Source organism: Aquarana catesbeiana, linkage group LG07, assembly GCF_042186555.1.
Source record: "Aquarana catesbeiana isolate 2022-GZ linkage group LG07, ASM4218655v1, whole genome shotgun sequence".
In the NCBI taxonomy this organism is placed as follows: Eukaryota; Metazoa; Chordata; class Amphibia; order Anura; family Ranidae; genus Aquarana; species Aquarana catesbeiana.
The window spans coordinates 144323001-144344991 of record NC_133330.1 but is presented as its reverse complement, the minus strand read 5'-3'; positions in this window follow the sequence as shown (position 1 = coordinate 144344991).

The following is a 21991-nucleotide window of genomic DNA, read 5'->3' as shown; positions in this document are numbered from 1 at the left end:
TGGAGCACAGAGAGCGAAGACTGAATGTCTTGGAAGTGCACTGGGCACAGGAAGATTTGGAATTTCTGGCCATTCAGGAATGGGAGCTTTAGATGGCCTACAGACAGCTGCTAGACTCTGCTCAGCAGCAGGGCGGGGCTAACTTTGCCTGGGACTATAAGGAATACCAGTTGACAACTCTGAAATCCTGGCTGAAGAGTTGACAATGTGGCAGAGTAACAGTGTGCCTTGCCAACCTGCCCCCGCAGCTATGGAGGAGGAGGTCTTATGGCGGATGCAGCAAGTGCTGACTGACCTTGATGAACCTGTTTCTGCATTGGATTATCTTGGATGGAGGAATGTGCCTGTCCAGCAGAATGCCAGAGAATCGGCAGTGGAAAATCTGGAGATCACTATCCTCAAAGCTGGCGTACTGACAACGGGGCAGAGCTCTGCTAACCTCTGCCCAGCACTGATAGCATCTTCTGGGTTCAAGAGACAGGAGATGGTGAACCTTTATCCCCAGATACCAGTTATAGAGACAGGGGATTTGATATACTTTTCTGCTGAGGAAGAACAACCTGATGAGCCTCCACCAGAAGAGCTGGTTTTACGGCCAAACTTCTCTGTGCTCTGCCCAGCACCATCAGCAGTATCTGTGGAGTTACAACAAACTTTGCCAGCTGAAGATCTGGTAACTGAACAGAGGGTCCAAGACCTCTGCCCCACACTTTTAGCAATTCCAGAGACTGGGGATTTAATAGATGTTTCTGTAGAGGAGGAACCACTTAGCAAACCCCCAGCAGAAGTGCTGGCAACTGGACAGAGGGTCCAAGACCTCTGCCCCACACCTGTGGCACTTTCAGAGGCTCAGGGTGAGAAGGTGGCAATCACTTCCCAGCAGCAGATACAGGGGGAGAAGGGAGAGGAGGTGAGTGTTGTACCTCCCCAACAGTTGGCCAGGGTGGAGGAAGCAGCCTTTCTTCTCCAGCAAAGATCCGTGCACCTGGGAGACAGTACCACAGACATGTTGTCCCAGCAGCCAGATGAGGGAATGGAAAAGGAAGCAGCTAGCTCACCTCTCCAATGGCAGCTGCACAGTTTGGGAGTGAAGGAATCCAGTCTCCTGCCCCAACGGTTAACCACAGCAGAGGGTGTGAAGTCCCCAGCAGAAGTGCTGGCAACAGGGCAGAGTGCTACCAACCTCTGCCCAGCACCAGCAACAACTGTGGAGATCCAGGGAGCTAGGGTAGTCGGCCCCTCTCTCCGGCAACAAGCCGATGTAGTGGAGCTGCTACTCCCAGCTGAATCGCTGGCAACAGGGCAGAGCGCTTCTGGCCTCTGCCTCGCACCTACAGTTTCTTCTCAGCTTCAGGGAATTGGGACAGGGGGCCCCCTCTGTCCAGCAACAGGCCAAGCCATGGAATGGTAAACACCACCCAGCTGAAGCGCTGACAGCCAGGCAAAGAGTAAATGACCTCTGCCCCACACCTACTGTGATCAACTATTCCTTGCAGCCAAGAAAGGAGATCATGTGGGAAGACTATGTGAGTTCACTCTGCCTGACTAATGCATGTCCAGACCAGGTGGAGGTCTGGGACCTTGTTAGTCAACCTTTCATGGGGGAGAAATGTGACAGACTCACCGGGGTCAGAGGCTTTTGGAGGGGACTGAACGCAAGCCTCTTGCCAACAGATTATGGGCCCTAGGGAACAATACTCTGCAAGGTGAATTAGAAATCCAGTCTGATCTGTACTAATCAGACTCAATTGTGTATATACTGTATGTATATATTGTATGTTGTCTCATTCTGTTGTGGACTCTTTGCAGTGGTAATTTGGGATGTGTGTCGCTGTAGAGGGAGGGGGGATTCCTCCAGCAGCCCCCCTGCTGATAAGACTGATTCATACTGTTGGGACACATCCTGTGAGGAGATGCTGGTGTCATCAGCTCCACCTGTCTGTTGCCTGCTAGAATGTGTATTGTAAATAAGTCTAGTATGGGATCTAAGAGTCATTAGATCCCCACTGTTCTTTGCGTTAATTAACTCTGCTATTGTGTGAAGAAGAGTTCGGTGTTGATTTGTGATAATGTTGATTGGGTTTTCTGTGCTACAAGACAGCCAGTCTGGCCTAAAGATCATGACTGAGTCATCTAGGCTGTCTAAAGGGATTAGTTAACCACTTGACGACCGCCTCACGCCGATGTACGTCGGCAAGGCGGCACGGACAGGCAAAATCACGTACATGTACGTGATTTGCCTTCCGCGGGTGGGGGGTCCGATCAGACCCCCCCAGTGCCCGAGGCGGTCGTCTTTTGTCCCACGGCGATCTGAGGTGAGGGGGAGGCCATTCGTTCGTGGCCCCCCCTCGCGATCGCCGCCGGCCAATCGAATCATTCCTTTGCTGCTGTATGCTAAACAGCAGCAAAGGAAATGATGTCATCTCTCCTCGGCTCGGTAATTTCCGTTCCGGCCCGAGGAGAGAAGACAGGTATGTGAGTGCACAACACTACACACACACAGTAGAACATGCCAGGCACACAAAACACCCCGATCGCCCCCCGATCCCCCCCAATCACCCCCCCCCGTCACAAACTGACACCAGCAGTTTTTTTTTTTTCTGATTACTGCATTGGTGTCAGTTTGTGACAGTTACAGTGTTGGGACAGTTAGTATTAGCCCCCTATAGGTCTAGGATACCCCCCTAACAAAGTTTTAACCCCTTGATCACCCCCTGTCACCAGTGTCGCTAAGCGATCATTTTTCTGATCGCTGTATTAGTGTCGCTGGTGACACTAGTTAGGGACATAAATATTTAGGTTCGCCGTCAGCGTTTTATAGCGACAGGGACCCCCATATACTACCGAATAAATGTTTTAACCCCTTGATGGCCCCCTTGTTAACCCTTTCACCACTGATCACCGTATAACTGTTACGGTTGACGCTGGTTAGTTTGTTTATTTTTTATAGTGTCAGGGCACCCGCCGTTTATTACCGAATAAAGGTTTAGCCCCCTGATCGCCCGGCGGTGATATGCGTCGCCCCAGGCAGCGTCAGATTAGCGCCAGTACCGCTAACACCCACGCACGCAGCATACGCCTCCCTTAGTGGTATAGTATCTGATCGGATCAATATCTGATCCGATCAGATCTATACTAGCGTCCCCAGCAGTTTAGGGTTCCCAAAAATGCAGTGTTAGCGGGATCAGCCCAGATACCTGCTAGCACCTGCGTTTTGCCCCTCCGCCCAGCCCACCCAAGTGCAGTATCGATCGATCACTGTCACTTACTAAACGCATAACTGCAGCGTTCGCAGAGTCAGGCCTGATCCCTGCGATCGCTAAGTTTTTTTGGTAGCATTTTGGTGAACTGGCAAGCACCAGCCCCAGGCAGCGTCAGGTTAGCGCCAGTAGCGCTAACACCCACGCACGCACCATACACCTCTCTTAGTGGTATAGTATCTGAACGGATCAATATCTGGTCCGATCAGATCTATACTAGCGTCCCCAGCAGTTTAGGGTTCCCAAAAATGCAGTGTTAGCGGGATCAGCCCAGATACCTGCTAGCACCTGCGTTTTGCCCCTCCGCCCGGCCCAGCCCAGCCCACCCAAGTGCAGTATCGATCGATCACTGACACTTACAAAACACTAAATGCATAACTGCAGCGTTCGCTGCCTGATCCCTGCGATCGCTAACAGTTTTTTGGTAGTATTTTGGTGAACTGGCAAGCACCAGCCCCAAGCAGCGTCAGATTAGCGCCAGTACCGCTAACACCCACGCACGCAGCATACGCCTCCCTTAGTGGTATAGTATCTGAACGGATCAATATCTGATCCGATCAGATCTATACTGGCGTCCCCAGCAGTTTAGGGTTCCCAAAAACGCAGTGTTAGCGGGATCAGCCCAGATACCTGCTAGCACCTGCATTTTGCCCCTCCGCCCGGCCCAGCCCACCCAAGTGCAGTATCGATCAATCACTGTCACTTACAAAACACTTAACGCATAACTGCAGCGTTCGCAGAGTCAGGCCTGATCCCTGCGATCGCTAACAGTTTTTTTGGTAGCTTTTTATTGAACTGGCAAGCGCCAGCGGCCTAGTACACCCCGGTCGTAGTCAAACCAGCACTGCAGTAACACTTGGTGACGTGGCGAGTCCCATAAGTGCAGTTCAAGCTGGTGAGGTGCCAAGCACAAGTAGTGTCGCGCTGCCACCAAGAAGACAAACACAGGCCCGTTGTGCCCATAATGCCCTTCCTGCTGCATTCGCCAATCCTAATTGGGAACCCACCGCTTCTGCAGCGCCCGTACTTCCCCCATTCACATCCCCAACCAAATGCAGTTGGCTGCATGAGAGGCATTTTCTTGATGTCCTCCCGAGTACCCCTACCCAACGAACCCCCCCAAAAAAGATGTTGTGTCTGCAGCAAGCGCGGATATAGGCGTGACACCCGCTATTATTGTCCCTCCTGTCCTGACAATGCTGGTCTTTGCATTGGTGAATGTTTTGAACGCTACCATTCACTAGTTGAGTATTAGCGTAGGGTACATCATTGCACAGACTAGGCACACTTTCACAGGGTCTCCCAAGATGCCATCGCATTTTGAGAGACCCGAACCTGGAACCGGTTACCGTTATAAAAGTTAGTTACAAAAAAAGTGTAAAAAAAAAAAAATATATAAAATAAAAAAAAATAGTTGTCGTTTCATTGTTCTCTCTCTCTCTATTCTCTCTCTCTATTGTTCTGCTCTTTTTTACTGTATTCTATTCTGCAATGTTTTATTGTTATTATGTTTTATCATGTTTGCTTTTCAGGTATGCAATTTTTTATACTTTACCGTTTACTGTGCTTTATTGTTAACCATTTTTTTGTCTTCAGGTACGCCATTCACGACTTTGAATGCTTATACCAGAATGATGCCTGCAGGTTTAGGTATCATCTTGGTATCATTCTTTTCAGCCAGCGGTTGGCTTTCATGTAAAAGCAATCCTAGTGGCTAATTAGCCTCTAGACTGCTTTTACAAGCCGTGGGAGGGAATGCCCCCCCCCACCGTCTTCCATGTTTTTCTCTGGCTCTCCTGTCTCAACAGGGAACCTGAGAATGCAGCCGGTGATTCAGCCAGCTGACCATAGAGCTGATTAGAGACCAGAGTGGCTCCAAACATCTCTATGGCCTAAGAAACCGGAAGCTACGAGCATTTTATGACTTAGATTTTGCCGGATGTAAATAGCGCCATTGGGAAATTGGGGAAGCATTTTATCACATCGATCTTGGTGTCGTCAGAGGCTTTGAGGGCAGAGGAGAGATCTAGGGTCTAATAGACCCCAATTTTTTCAAAAAAGAGTACCTGTCACTACCTATTGCTATCATAGGGGATATTTACATTTCCCGAGATAACAATAAAAATGATTAAAAAAAAAAAAATGAAAGGAACAGTTTAAAAATAAGATAAAAAAGCAAAAAAATAATAAAGAAAAAAAAAAAAAAAAAAAAAAAAAAGCACCCCTGTCGCCCCCTGCTCTCGCGCTAAGGCGAACACAAGCGGCGGTCTGTCGTCAAACGTAAACAGCAATTGCACCATGCATGTGAGGTATCGCCACGAAGGTCAGATCGAGGGCAGTAATTTTTGCAGTAGACCTCCTCTGTAAATCTAAAGTGGTAACCTGTAAAGGCTTTTAAAGTCTTCTAAAAATGTATTTATTTTGTTGCCACTGCACGTTTGTGCGCAATTTTAAAGCATGTCATGTTTGGTATCCATGTACTCGGCCTAAGATCATCTTTTTTATTTCATCAAACATTTGGGCAATATAGTGTGTTTTAGTGCATTAAAATTTAAAAAAAGTGTGTTTTTTCCCCAAAAAATGCGTTTGAAAAATCGCTGCGCAAATACTGTGTGAAAAAAAAAATGAAACACCCACCATTTTAATCTGTAGGGCATTTGCTTTAAAAAAATATATAATGTTTGGGGGTTCAAAGTAATTTTTTTGCAAAAAAAAATAACTTTTTCATGTAAACAATGAGTGTCAGAAAGGGCTTTGTCTTCAAGTGGTTAGAAGAGTGAGTGATGTGTGACATAAGCTTCTAAATGTTGTGAGTAAAATGCCAGGACAGTTCAAAACCCCCCAAATGACCCCATTTTGGAAAGTAGACACCCCAAGCTATTTGCTGAGAGGCATGTCGAGTCCATGGAATATTTTATATTGCGACACAAGTTGCGGGAAAGAGACAAATTTTTTTTTTTTTTGCACAAAGTTGTCACTAAATGATATATTGCTCAAACATGCCATGGGAATATGTGAAATTATACCCCAAAATACATTCTGCTGCTTCTCCTGAGTACGGGGATACCACATGTGTGAGACTTTTTGGGAGCCTAGCCGCGTACGGGACCCCGAAAACCAAGCACCGCCTTCAGGCTTTCTAAGGGCGTGAATTTTTGATTTCACTCTTCACTGCCTATCACAGTTTCGGAGGCCATGGAAAGCCGAGGTGGCACAAAACCCCCCCAAATGACCCCATTTTGGAAAGTAGACACCCAAAGCTATTTGCTGAGAGGTATAGTGAGTATTTTGCAGACCTCACTTTTTGTCACAAAGTTTTGAAAATTGAAAAAAGAAAAAAAAAAAAAAATGTTTTTTCTTGTCTTTCTTCATTTTCAAAAACAAATGAGAGCTGCAAAATACTCACCATGCCTCTCAGCAAATAGCTTGGGGTGTCTACTTTCCAAAATGGGGTCATTTGGGGGGGTTTTGTGCCACCTGGGCATTCCATGGCCTCTGAAACTGTGATAGGCAGTGAAAAGTGAAATCAAAAATTTTCACCCTTAGAAATCCTGAAGGCGGTGATTGGATTTCGGGGCCCCGTACGCGGCTAGGCTCCCAAAAAGTCCCACACATGTGGTATCCCCATACTCAGGAGAAACCGCTAAATGTATTTTGGGGTGCAATTCCACATAGGCCCATGGCCTGTGTGAGCAATATATCATTTAGTGACAACTTTGAAAAAAAAAAAAAGTGTCACTTTCCCGCAACTTGTGTCAAAATATAAAATATTCCATGGACTCAATATGCCTCTCAGCAAATAGCTTGGGGTGTCTACTTTCCAAAATGGGGTCATTTGGGGGGGGTTTGTGCCACCTGGGCATTCCATGGCCTCCGAAACTGTGATAGGCAGTGAAGAGTGAAATCAAAAATTTACACCCTTAGAAATCCTGAAGGCGGTGCTTGGTTTTCGGGGCCCCGTACGTGGCTAGGCTCCCAAAAAGTCCCACACATGTGGTATCCCTATACTCAGGAGAAGCAGCTGAATGTATTTTGGGGTGCAATTCCACATAGGCCCATGGCCTGTGTGAGCAATATATCATTTAGTGACAACTTTTTGTAAATATTTTTTTTTTTGTCATTATTCAATCACTTGGGTCAAAAAAAATAAATATTCAATGGGTTCAACATGCCTCTCAGCAATTTCCTTGGGGTGTCTACTTTCCAAAATGATGTCATTTGGGGGGGGTTTGTACTGCCCTGCCATTTTAGAACCTCAAGAAATGACATAGGCAGTCATAAACTAAAAGCTGTGTAAATTACAGAAAATGTACCCTAGTTTGTAGACGCTATAACTTTTGCGCAAACCAATAAATATACGCTTATTAACATTTTTTTTACCAAAGACATGTGGCCGAATACATTTTGGCCTAAATGTATGACTAAAATATAGTTTATTGGATTTTTTTTATAACAAAAAGTAGAAAATATCATTTTTTTTTCAAAATTTTCGGTCTTTTTCCGTTTATAGCGCAAAAAATAAAAACTGCAGAGGTGATCAAATACCATCAAAAGAAAGCTCTATTTGTGGGAAGAAAAGGACGCAAATTTCGTTTGGGTACAGCATTGCATGACCGCGCAATTATTAGTTAAAGCGACGCAGTGCCAAATTGGAAAAAGACCTCTGGTCCTTAGGCAGCATAATGGTCCGGGGCTCAAGTGGTTAATTAGCCCATGTTAATTAGGTTTCTGGTCACAGGTGTATGTTCAGAGTAATATGAGCAGGAGGTATGCACATCCTCTTTTACTATATAAAAGAGCCTGTATTCCTTTCAATAAAAAAGATTCCTGTTTGAACTTACATACAGCCTGCCTGGTGTTTGTTGTCAGCTATCACAACTGGATTAGAACGGCACATAGCTGTAGTTCGAATCCCGGAGCATCTGATGACCGAACCATCAGATGTTGCGATCTGCAATCTAATTCTATAGCCGCAGAGGAGTGTCGGGAGAGTGGAATCGAGCGAGCAGGAGCTCGTTACAGTGCACCTAAAGCTACCTGAAGAAAATTGGTGGCGCTCTTCTGATCCTATTAGTACCGCAGGCAGCTGCATTATTTACAACTTAGTGTAGTGTGTCCTCTGCACAGTGTGCATCTAAAGCTACCTGAAGAAAATTGGTGGTGTTCTTCTGATCCTATTAGTACCGCAGGTAGCTGCAGTATTTATAAGTTAGTGCAATACAAAAATTATTAGTCGGCTTATTAACTGCAAAGTGTGCCACGTCCAATAATTAAATCATCGAGCAAGAAGAAAGTTCCCCTACTGGTGGACTTTAAAGGCACGTATATATGAATATAAGAGAAGATTTGTAGTATATAGAGAAAACATTTATTCATTTCAGAAACATTTTTTTTAAAAAAATATATATCAACAACAATGTGACTGTAGCAAACAATAAAAGGAATGTGGTTTATGCATATATACATATGTTGGACATTGATACCAATATATTTGCACCCGACGCGTTTTGGAGAGAATTGAGCCTCCTTCTTCAGGGGTGGGTGTGGATTAAATCAAGGATTTCTAAATTGGAGATAAGGTATTTAACAAGGAGATCATAAGTATGTATATATCTCAAGTTTTCACAGATAGAGGTACATATCATGTATATATTACACTCACATTGGTAATATGTAGCTTGGCTTCGCATTCCAAACACAGAGTTAAAAACAGAAGCGCAGGCGCTGTCAGCCCAACCGGTGTGTTTTCCAATTGCGATCAATACGGGTTGACTATCGTACCCAAGGTCTTAATATTACATGTGTAGCAAGTACAGATGACTAAGTAGGGGGTATGTGGATAGGTTTACTTCCTCATATACTGGAGGAGAAGGCCCGTAAATGTGGGGCATAGAGAGGTGTTGGATCTGAGGTTCCACTGAGGCCAGATGCGAGTCCTGTAAAGTGTAAAAATGTAAAAGTGTGTAGTAACCAATAAATAATTTCAGGTGTAGTTTATTTGTAGGAAAAAAGGGGGTACAACATACCTAATCCCGCCAATGTAGAAAATTCAGAAAAGAGTCAGGGGAGTAGTTGGTATACGTTATGTGTACCAGGTGGCTGAAAGAGAATGGTATAGAGGGGAAAAAAGGGAAATGATAATTTATCCGATTAGGAGTTGTAGACAATAAAGGATTTATATATATCTCTAGGGGGTTACTCTAGTCCAGATATGTCTGGATTGTCTTAAGTGAGATGGTAATGATAGATTAAATATAAAAACAAATTAGTGAAGAAAAAAGGGGAGGGGGGGGGAAGGGGGGAAAAGGACAAAGAGGGGGGGGAAAGGGGGGGTGGGGGGAAAAGGGGGAGGGGGAAAGGGAGCAGGGGAAGGGGGGAAGAAAGCAGGGGAAAGGGGGAAGAAAGAAACAGAAAGGAAGAGAAAAAACAAAAAAAGGAAAAAGGAAGAAAGAAAAGGAAGAAAAGGAAATAATAAAAGAAAAGGATGAAAAACAGGGGGAGGGGGGAAGGGAGGGGAAGAGGGGGGAAAGAAAAGGGAAAGGGGGAAGGGGAAGGGGGAGTATGTAGGGAGGGAATGGGGAAAGAAAGGGAAAAGACTGCTGATGTGATTGTCAACAGCTGATTGTGGCAGGGGAGGGACAGACGCGCTGAGAATGGCCCCCCGGGTGGAGCGAACGCCGCCAGGCCCCCACCGCGCATGCGCACGCATCCGTGATGAGGCGCGGCCACGCCCACTACACCCGCCAGCACGTCTGGCTTCCCCGGCGGACTGCGCATGTCCGCCGGGGTCGCAAGATGGAGGACAGTGTCAGCAACACTGTGTCCTCACACAACGCCGCCAAGAGCCAAGAACGCTCAGGCGGCTTTGTGTGCCGGGTAAACCGCAGATCACTAATAAGGATAATGCAGGCATAAAATGCCATATAATGGTAGAGAGTGTGTAGATCACAATTCTGGGGAAAAAAACACAGCGCTGGCTGACAGTGTTACAGGCTGGGATTTCTCATGTAATAGGAAATGTGGGGGGGGGGGGTGGGGGAGGGGGGAAAGGACAAAGAGGGGGAGGAAGGGGGGGGAGGGGGGAAAAAGGGGTGGAGGAAAGGGAGCAGGGGAAGGGGGGAAGAAAGCAGGGGAAAGGGGGAAGAAATAAACAGAAAGGAAGAGAAAAACCAAAAAAAGGAAAAAGGAAGAAAGAAAAGGAAGAAAAGGACATAATAAAAGAAAAGGATGAAAAACAGGGGGAGGGGGGAAGGGAGGGGAAGAGGGGGGAAAGAAAAGAAGGGAAAGGGGGAAGGGGAAGGGGGAGTATGTAGGGAGGGAATGGGGAAAAGGGAAAAGACTGGGGAAGGGGGAAGAGAGGGGAGAGAGGAAAAAGGGGGAGAACAAAAGAGAGAAAAGAAAGACAGAGGCAGAGAGAGAAAGAAAGACAGAAAGAAAAAGACAAAGAACAGGAGGGAAATATAGAGAGGGGGGGAGCGGCTATAGAAAGTCTCTCACAGCTGCAACGATATACTTGTGTAAATAGAGCAGCATAGAAATAAAGATAAAAGCATGGATGGTGTGTTTATTGAGAATGGCAGAGGCAGTATGTGGGATAGATAAGAGTAGTAGATAATGTAATAGGATACTCACTTTTAGTATGGTGTATACTTTTTGACATCAGCCCAGACCGACAGCGTCCTGCAGACAAAAGCAGACGCTTGGTCTGGGCTGTGTGAGAGCATATAAAGCCCTCCCTACCAATCAGCTGCTGATGTGATTGTCAACAGCTGATTGTGGCAGGGGAGGGACAGACGCGCTGAGAATGGCCCCCCAGGGTGGAGCGAACGCCGCCAGGCCCCCACCGCGCATGCGCACGCATCCGTGATGAGGTGCGGCCACGCCCACTACACCCGCCGGCACGTCTGGCTTCCCCGGCAGACTGCGCATGTCCGCCGGGGTCGCAAGATGGAGGACAGTGTCAGCAACACTGTGTCCTCACACAACGCCGCCAAGAGCCAAGAACGCTCAGGCGGCTTTGTGTGCCGGGTAAACCGCAGATCACTAATAAGGATAATGCAGGCATAAAATGCCATATAATGGTAGAGAGTGTGTAGATCACAATTCTGGGGAAAAAAACACAGCGCTGGCTGACAGTGTTACAGGCTGGGATTTCTCATGTAATAGGAAATAAATTGCAAAAAGTAAATGTTATGGATACATATATAAATTACACTATATAATAAAAAATATATTGTATTTGTATTTTACAGGCTGAAATAATTCATATAATGAAAAACAGATTATGTAACAGAATACATACCGTTACGTTTATATATTACATCAATCCAAAGAAAAATGCATAAGTTAAGGTGGTCACAGTATAGCCATTCATCATGTATTTTAACCTTATATATGTACAATAAAAGTCCTGTAAATGTGTCACAGTCTTCAAGACGTATCCCTTAAATTTAGTATATGGAGAAGCAAGTTACAGACTGGGGTTGTATATACATACATTGGAAACTCCAAGTATGTTGAACAATGATCGAAATAGATACGAATAGGAGTCACATAACTCAGTCTCTTTCTTTTCTCTCTCTTGTTCTCCCCCTTTTTCCTCTCTCCCCTCTCTTCCCCCTTCCCCAGTCTTTTCCCTTTCTTTCCCCATTCCCTCCCTACATACTCCCCCTTACCCTTCCCCCTTTCCCTTCTTTTCTTTCCCCCCTCTCCCCCTCCCCCTGTTTTTCATCCTTTTCTTTTATTATCTCCTTTTCTTCCTTTTCTTCCTTCCTTTTTCCTTTTTTTGGTTTTTCTCTTCCTTTCTGTTTCTTTCTTCCCCCTTGCCCCTGCTGTTTTCCCCCCTTCCCCTGCTCCCTTTCCCCCTCCCCCTTTTCCCCCTCCCCCCCCCCCCTTTCCCCCCCCCTTTGTCCTTTTCCCCCCTTCCCCTCCCCCCGCCCTTTTTTTCCCCCCCCTCCCCTTTTTTCTTCACTAATTTGTTTTTATATTTAATCTATCATTACCATCTCACTTAAGACAATCCAGACATATCTGGACTAGAGTAAACCCCTAGAGATATATATAAATCCTTTATTGTCTACAACTCCTAATCAGATAAATTATTCATTTCCCTTTTTTCCCCCTCTATACCATTCTCTTTCAGCCACCTGGTACACATAACGTATACCAACTACTCCCCTGACTCTTTTCTGAATTTTCTACATTGGCGGGATTAGGTATGTTGTACCCCCTTTTTTCCTACAAATAAACTACACCTGAAATTATTTATTGGTTACTACACACTTTTACGTTTTTACACTTTACAGGACTCGCATCTGGCCTCAGTGGAACCTCAGATCCAACACCTCTCTATGCCCCACATTTACGGGCCTTCTCCTCCAGTATATGAGGAAGTAAACCTATCCACATACCCCCTACTTAGTCATCTGTACTTGCTACACATGTAATATTAAGACCTTGGGTACGATAGTCAACCCGTATTGATCGCAATTGGAAAACACACCGGTTGGGCTGACAGCGCCTGCGCTTCTGTTTTTAACTCTGTGTTTGGAATGCGAAGCCAAGCTACATATTTCCAATGTGAGTGTAATATATACATGATATGTACCTTTATCTGTGAAAACTTGAGATATATACATACTTATGATCTCCTTGTTAAATACATTATCTCCATTTTAGAAATCCTTGATTTAATCCACACCCACCCCTGAAGAAGGAGGCTCAATTTCTCTCCGAAACACGTCGGGTACAAATATATTGGTATCAATGTCCAACATATGTACAGTATATATGCATAAACCGCATTCCTTTTATTGTTTGCTACAGTCACATTGTTGTTGATATATATTTTTTTTTTTTTTAAATGTTTCTGAAATGAATAAATGTTTTCTCTATATACTACAAATCTTCTCTTATATTCATATATACGTGCCTTTAAAGTCCACCAGTAGGGTAACTTTCTTCTTACTCGATAAGTTAGTGCAATGGGTCCTCTGCACAGTGCGCACCTAAAGCTACCTAAAGAAAATTTCCTATTAGTCCTATTAGCTACAGTGTTTACAGTTAGTGTAGTGCATCCTCTGCACAGTGTGCAACTAAAGCTACCTGAAGAAAATTGGTGGTGTTCTTCTGCTCCTATTAATACCAAAGGCAGGCAGCTACAGTATTTACAGTTAGTGTACTGTGTCCTCTGCACAGTGTGCACCTAAAGCTACCTGAAGACAATTATTGCTGTTCTGCTCCTATTAATATCACAGGCAGGAAGCTACAGTATTTACAGTTAGTGTACTGTGTCCTCTACACAGTGTGCACCTAAAGCTACATGAAGAAAATTGCTGTTGTTCTGCTCCTATTAATACCACAGGCAGGCAGGTTCAGTATTCACAGTTAATGTGCTGTGTCCTCTGCACAGTGTGCACCTAAAGCTACCCGAAGAAAACTGGTGGTTTTCTTCTGATTCTATTAGGACCACAGGTAACTGCAGTATTTACAAGTTAGTGTAGTGCGTCCTCTGCACAGTGTGCACCTAAAGCTACCTGAAGAAAATTGTTGTTTTTCTTCTGATCCTATTATTCCTAGTAGTTACAGTATTTACAGTTAGTGTACTGTGTCCTCTGCACAGAGTGCACCTAAAGCTACCTGAAGAAAATTGGTGGTGTTCTTCTGATCCTATTAGTACCGCAGGCAGCTGCAGTATTTACAAGTTAGTGTAGTGCGTCCTCTGCACAGTGTGCTTTAAAGCTACCTGAAGAAAATTTGTGGTGTTCTTCTGATCCTATTATAACTATTAGCTTCAGTATTTCTTGTTAGTGTAGTGCGTCCTCTACACAGTGTGCACCTAAAGTTACCTGAAGAAAATTGGTGGTGTTCTTCTGATCCTATTAGTACAGCAGGCAGCTGCAGTATTCACAAGTTAGTGTAGTGCGTCCTCTGCACAGTGTGCATCTAAAGCTACATGAAGAAAATTGGTGGTGTTCTTCTGATCCTATTAGTACCACAGGTAGCTGCAGTGTTTACAAGTTAGTGTAGTGCATCCTCTGCACAGTGTGCATTTAAAGCTACCTGAAGAAAATTTGTCGTGTTCTTCTGATCCTATTAGTCCTAATAGCTATAGTATTTACAGTTAGTGTAGTGTGTCCTCTGCACAGTGTGCACCTAAAGCTACCTGAAGAAAATTGGTGGTGTACTTCTGATCCTATTAGTACCGCAGACAGCTGCAGTATTTACAAGTTAGTGTACTGTGTCCTCTGCGCAGTGTGCACCTAAAGCTACCTGAAGACAATTGCTTTTATTCTGCTCCTATTAATACCACAGGCAGGCAGCTACAGTATTTACAGTTAGTGTACTGTGTCGTCTGCACAGTGTGCACCTAAAGCTACCTGAAGACAATTATTGCTCTGCTCCAATTGATACCACAGGCAGGCAGCTACAGTATTTACACTTAGTGTACTGTGTCCTCTGCAAAGTGTGCACCTAAAGCTACGTGAAGAAAATTTGTGGTGTTCTTCTGATCCTATTAATACCACAGGCAGGCAGCTACAGTATTTACAGTTAGTGTACTGTGTCGTCTGCACAGTGTGCACCTAAAGCTACCTGAAGACAATTATTGCTCTGCTCCAATTGATACCACAGGCAGGCAGCTACAGTATTTACACTTAGTGTACTGTGTCCTCTGCAAAGTGTGCACCTAAAGCTACCTGAAGAAAATTTGTGGTGTTCTTCTGATCTTATTAATACCACAGACAGGCAGCTACAGTATTTACAATTAGTGTACTGTGTCCTCTGCACAGTGTGCACATGAAGCTATCTGAATAAAATTTGTGTTGTTCTTCTGATCCTATTAATACCACAGGCAGGAAGCTACAGTATTTACAGTTAGTGTACTGTGTCCTCTGCACAATGTGCAATTAAAGCTACCTGAAGACAATTGCTGTTGTTCTGCTCCTATTAATAGCACACAGTATGCACCTAAAGCTACCTGAAGACAATTGCTGTTGTTCTGCTCCTATTAATACCCTAGGCAGGCATCTACAGTATTTACAGTTAGTGTACTGTGTCTTCTGCACAGTGTGCACCTAAAGCTACCTGAAGACAATTACTGTTGTTCTGCTCCTATCAATACCACAGGCAGGCAGCTACAGTATTTACAGTTAGTGTACTGTGTCCTCTGCACAGTGTGCACCTAAAGCTACCTGAAGAAACTTGGTGGAGTTCTTCTGATCTTATTAATACCACAGACAGGCAGCTATCAATATTTACAGTTATTGTACTGTGTCCTCTGCACAGCGTGCACCTAAAGCTACCTGAGGACAATTGCTGTTGTTCTGCTACTATTAATACCACAGGTAGGCAGCTACAGTATTTACAGTTAGTGTACTGTGTCCTCTGCACAGTGTGCGTGTGACAGACTCACCCTGGACAGAGGCTATTGGAGGGGTCTGAACGCAAGCCACTTGCCAACAGATTATGGGCCCTGGATTTTAAGGGAACAATACTCTGCAAGGTGAATTAGAAATCCAGTCTGATCTGTACTAATCAGACTTAATCATGTATATATGTATATATTGTATGTTGTCTCATTCTGTTGTGGACTCTTTGCTGTGGTCATTTGGGATGTGTGTACCTTTAAAGGAAGGGGGATTCCTCCAGCAGCCCCCCTGCTGATAAGACTGATTCATACTGTTGGGACACATCCTGTGAGGAGATGCTGGTGTCATCAAATCCACCAGGCAGGCAGCTTCAGTATTCTCAGTTAGCGTACTGTGTCCTCTGCACAGTGTGCACCTAAAGCTACCTGAAGAAAACTAGTGGTGTTCTTCTGATCCTATTATTACTGCAGGCAGCTGCATTATTTACAAGTTAGTGTAGTGCGTCCTCTGCACAGTGTGCATCTAAAGCTACCTGAAGAAAATTGCTGGTGTACTTCTGATCCTATTAGTACTGTAGGCATCTGCAGTATTTACAAGTTTGTGTAGTGCGTCCACTACACAGTGTGCACCTAAAGCTACCTGAAAAATGTTTGGTGGTTTTCTTCTGATCCTATTAGTCCTATTATCTATAGTATTTACACTTAGTGTAGTGCGTCCTCTGCACAGTGTGCACCTAAAGCTACCTGAAGAAAATTGGTGGTGTTCTTCTGATTATATTAATACCACAGGCAGGCAGCTACAGTATTTACAGTTAGTGTACTGTGTCTTCTGCACAGTGTGCACCTAAAGCTGCCTGAAGACAATAGCTGTTGTTCTGCTCCTATCAATACCACAGGCAGGCAGCTACAGTATTTACAGTTAGTGTACTGTGTCCTTTGCACAGTGTGCACCCAAAGCTACCTGAAGAAAATTGGTGGTGTTCTTCTGATCTTATTAATACCACAGACAGGCAGCTACAGTATTTACCATTAGTGTACTGTGTCCTCTGCACAGTGTGCACATGAAGCTATCTGAATAAAATTTGTGTCGTTCTTCTGATCCTATTAATACCACAGGCAGGAAGCTACAGTATTTACAGTTAGTGTACTGCGTCCTCTGCACAATGTGCAATTAAAGCTACCTGAAGACAATTGCTGTTGTTCTGCTCCTATTAATAGCACACAGTATGCACCTAAAGCTACCTGAAGACAATTGCTGTTGTTCTGCTCCTATTAATACCATAGGCAGGCATCTACAGTATTTACAGTTAGTGTACTGTGTCTTCTGCACAGTGTGCACCTAAAGCTACCTGAAGACAATTGCTGTTGTTCTGCTCCTATCAATACCACAGGCAGGCAGCTACAGTATTTACAGTTAGTGTACTGTGTCCTCTGCACAGTGTGCACCTAAAGCTACCTGAAGAAACTTGGTGGAGTTCTTCTGATTTTTTAATACCACAGACAGGCAGCTATCAATATTTACAGTTAGTGTACTGTGTCCTCTGCACAGCGTGCACCTAAAGCTACCTGAAGACAATTGCTGTTGTTCTGCTACTATTAATACCACAGGTAGGCAGTTACAGTATTTACAGTTAGTGTACTGTGTCCTCTGCACAGTGTGCGTGTGACAGACTCACCCTGGACAGAGGCTATTGGAGGGGTCTGAACGCAAGCCACTTGCCAACAGATTATGGGCCCTGGATTTTAAGGGAACAATACTCTGCAAGGTGAATTAGAAATCCAGTCTGATCTGTACTAATCAGACTTAATCATGTATATATGTATATATTGTATGTTGTCTCATTCTGTTGTGGACTCTTTGCTGTGGTCATTTGGGATGTGTGTACCTTTAACCACTTCAGCCCCAGAAGGTTTTACCCCCTTCCTGACCAGAGCACTTTTTACAATTCGGCACTGCGTCGCTTTAACTGCTAATTGCGCGGTCATGCAATGCTGTACCCAAACGAAATTTGCGTCCTTTTCTTCCCACAAATAGAGCTTTCTTTTGATGGTATTTGATCACCTCTGCCGTTTTTGAAAAAAAATGATATTTTCTACTTTTTGTTCTAAAAAAAATCCAATAAACTCAATTTTAGTCATACATTTAGGCCAAAATGTATTCGGCCACATGTCTTTGGTAGAAAAAATGTCAATAAGTGTATATTTATTGGTTTGCGCAAAAGTTATAGCGCCTACAAACTAGGGTACATTTTCTGGAATTTACACAGCCTTTAATTTATGACTGCCTATGTCGTTTCTTGAGGTGCTAAAATGGCAGGGCAGTACAAAACCCCCCCAAATTACCCCATTTTGGAAAGTAGACACCCCAAGGAATTTGCTGAGAGGCATGTTGAGCCCATTGAATATTCATTTTTTTTGTCCCAAGTGATTGAATAATGACAAAGAAAAAAAAAAAATTACAAAAAGTTGTCACTAAATGATATATTGCTCACACAGGCCATGGGCATATGTGGAATTGCACCCCAAAATACATTTAGCTGCTTCTCCTGAGTATGGGGATACCACATGTGTGGGACTTTTTGGGAGCCTAGCCGCGTACGGGGCCCCGAAAACCAATCACTGCCTTCAGGATTTCTAAGGGCGTACATTTTTGATTTTACTCCTCACTACCTATCACAGTTTTGAAGGCCATAAAATGCCCAGATGGCATAAAACCCCCCCAAATGACCCCATTTTGGAAAGTAGACACCCCAAGCTATTTGCTTTGAGGCATGTTGAGTCCATGGAATGTTTTATATTTTGACACAAGTTGCGGGAAAGTGACAATTTTTTTTTTTTTTTTTTGCACAAAGTTGTCACTAAATGATATATTGCTCACACAGGCCATGGGCATATGTGGAATTGCACCCCAAAATACATTTAGCTGCTTCTCCTGAGTACGGGGATACCACATGTGTGGGACTTTTTTGGAGCCTAGCCGCGTACGGGGCCCCAAAAACCAATCACTGCCTTCAGGATTTCTAAGGGCGTACATTTTTGATTTTACTCCTCACTACCTATCACAGTTTCGGAGGCCATGGAATGCCCAGGTGGCACAAACCCCCCCCAAATGACCCCATTTTGGAAAGTAGACACCCCAAGCTATTTGCTGAGAGGCATGGTGAGTATTTTGCAGCTCTCATTTGTTTTTGAAAATAAAGAAAGACGAGAAAAAAAAATTTTTTTTTTCTTTTTTCAATTTTCAAAACTTTGTGACAAAAAGTGAGGTCTGCAAAATACTCACTATACCTCTCATCAAATAGCTTGGGGTGTCTACTTTCCAAAATGGGGTCATTTGGGGGGGGGTTTTGCCACCTGGGCATTCCATGGCCTCCGAGACTGTGATAGGCAGTGAAGAGTGAAATCAAAAATTTACGGCCTTAGAAAGCCTGAAGGCAGTGTTTGGTTTTCAGGGTCCCGTACGCGGCTAGGCTCCCAAAAAGTCTCATACATGTGGTATCCCCGTACTCAGGAGAAGCAACAGAATGTATTTTGGGGTGTAATTTCACATATTCCCATGGCATGTTTGAGCAATATATCATTTAGTGACAACTTTGCGCAAAAAAAAATAAAAAAAATAAAAAATTGTCTCTTTCCCGCAACTTGTGTCACAATATAAAATATTCCATGGACTCGACATGCCTCTCAGCAAATAGCTTGGGGTGTCTACTTTCCAAAATGGGGTCATTTGGGGGGGTTTTGAACTGTCCTGGCATTTTATGCACAACATCTAGAAGCTTATGTCACACATCACCCACTCTTCTAACCACTTGAAGACAAAGCCCTTTCTGACACTTTTTGATTACATAAAAAAATACATTTTTTTTGCAAGAAAATTACTTTGAACCCCCAAACATTATATATTTTTTTAAAGCAAATGCCCTACAGATTAAAATGGTGGGTGTTTCATTTTTTTTTTTCACACAGTATTTGCGCAGCGATTTTTCAAACGCATTTTTTGGGGAAAAAACACACTTTTTTTAATTTTAATGCACTAAAACACACTATATTGCCCAAATGTTTGATGAAATAAAAAAGATGATCTTAGACCGAGTACATGGATACCAAACATGACATGCTTTAAAATTGCGCACAAACGTGCAGTGGCGACAAACTAAATACATTTTTAAAAGCCTTTAAAAGCCTTTACAGGTTACCACTTTAGATTTACAGAGGAGGTCTACTGCTAAAATTACTGCCCTCGATCTGACGTTCGCGGTGATACCTCACATGCATGGTGCAATTGCTGTTTACATTTGACGCCAGACCGACGCTTGCGTTCGCCTTAGCGCGAGAGCAGGGGGGACAGGGGTGCTTTTTTTTTTTTTTTTTTTTTTTTTTCTTTATTATTATTATTTTTTTATCTTATTTTTAAACTGTTCCTTTCATTTTTTTTTTTTTAAATCATTTTTATTGTTATCTCAGGGAATGTAAATATCCCCTATCATAGCAATAGGTAGTGACAGGTACTCTTTTTTGCAAAAATTGGGGTCTATTAGACCCTAGATCTCTCCTCTGCCCTCAAAGCATCTGACCACACCAAGATCGGTGTGATAAAATGCTTTCCCAATTTCCCAATGGCGCTGTTTACATCCGGCGAAATCTAAGTCATAAAATGCTCGTAGCTTCCGGTTTCTTAGGCCATAGAGATGTTTGGAGCCACTCTGGTCTCTGATCAGCTCTATGGTCAGCTGGCTGAATCACCGGCTGCATTCTCAGGTTCCCTGTTGAGACAGGAGAGCCAGAGAAAAACACGGAAGACGTTGGGGGGGGGCATTCCCTCCCACTGCTTGTAAAAGCAGTCTAGAGGCTAATTAGCTGCTAGGATTGCTTTTACATGAAAGCCAATCGCTGGCTGAAAAGAATGATACCAAGATGATACCTAAACCTGCAGGCATCATTTTGGTATAACCACTCAAAGTCGTGAATGGCGTACCTGAAGACAAAAAAATGGTTAACAATAAAGCACAGTAAACGGTAAGGTATAAAAAATTGCATATCTGAAAAGCAAGCATGATAAAACATAACAACAATAAAACATTGCAGAATAGAATACAGTAAAAAAGAGCAGAACAATAGAGAGAGAATAGAGAGAGAGAGAACAATAAAACGACAACTGTTTTTTTTTTATTTTATATTTTTGTTTGTGTTTTTTTTTTTTTTTTACACTTTTTTTTTGTAACTAACTTTTATAACTGTAACCGGTTCCAGGTTCGGGTCTCTCAAAATGCGATGGCATCTTGGGAGACCCTGTGAAAGTGTGCCTAGTCTGTGCAATGCTGTACCCTACGCTAATACTCAACTAGTGAATGGTAGCGTTCAAAACATTCACCAATGCAAAGACCAGGATTGTCAGGACAGGAGGGACAATAATAGCGGGTGTCACGCCTATATCCGCGCTTGCTGCAGACACAACATCTTTTTTGGGGGGGTTCGCTGGGTAGGGGTACTCGGGAGGACATAAAGAAAATGCCTCTCATGCAGCCGACTGCATTTGGTTGGGGATGTGAATGGGGGAAGTACGGGCGCTGCAGAAGCGGTGGGTTCCCAATTAGGATTGGCGAATGCAGCAGGAAGGGCACTATGGACATGACGGGCCTGTGTTTGTCTTCTTGGTGGCAGCGGGACACTACTTGTGCTTGCCACCTGACCAGCTTGAACTGCACTTATGGGACTCGCCACGTCACCAAGTGTTACTGCAGTGCTGGTTTGACTACGACCGGGGTGTACTAGGCCGCTGGTGCTTGCCAGTTCACCAAAACGCTACCAAAAAAACTGTTAGCGATCGCAGGGATCAGGCCTGACTCTGCGAACGCTGCAGTTATGCATTTAGTGTTTTGTAAGTGTCAGTGATCGATCGATACTGCACTTGGGTGGGCTGGGCTGGGCCGGGCGGAGGGGCAAAACGCAGGTGCTAGCAGGTATCTGGGCTGATCCCGCTAACACTGCGTTTGTGGGAACCCTAAACTGCTGGGGACGCTAGTATAGATCTGATCAGATATTGATCCGATCAGATACTATACCACTAAGGGAGGTGTATGGTGCGTGCGTGGGTGTTAGCGGTACTGGCGCTAACCTGACGCTGCCTGGGGCTGGTGCTTGCCAGTTCACCAAAGCGCTACCAAGAAAACTGTTAGCGATCGCAGGGATCAGGCCTGACTCTGTGAACGCTGCAGTTATGCGTTTAGTGTTTTGTAAGTGACAGTGATCGATCGATACTGCACTTGGGTGGGCTGGGCGGAGGGGCAAAACGCAGGTGCTAGCAGGTATCTGGGCTGATCCCGCTAACACTGCGTTTTTGGGAACCCTAAACTGCTGGGGACAC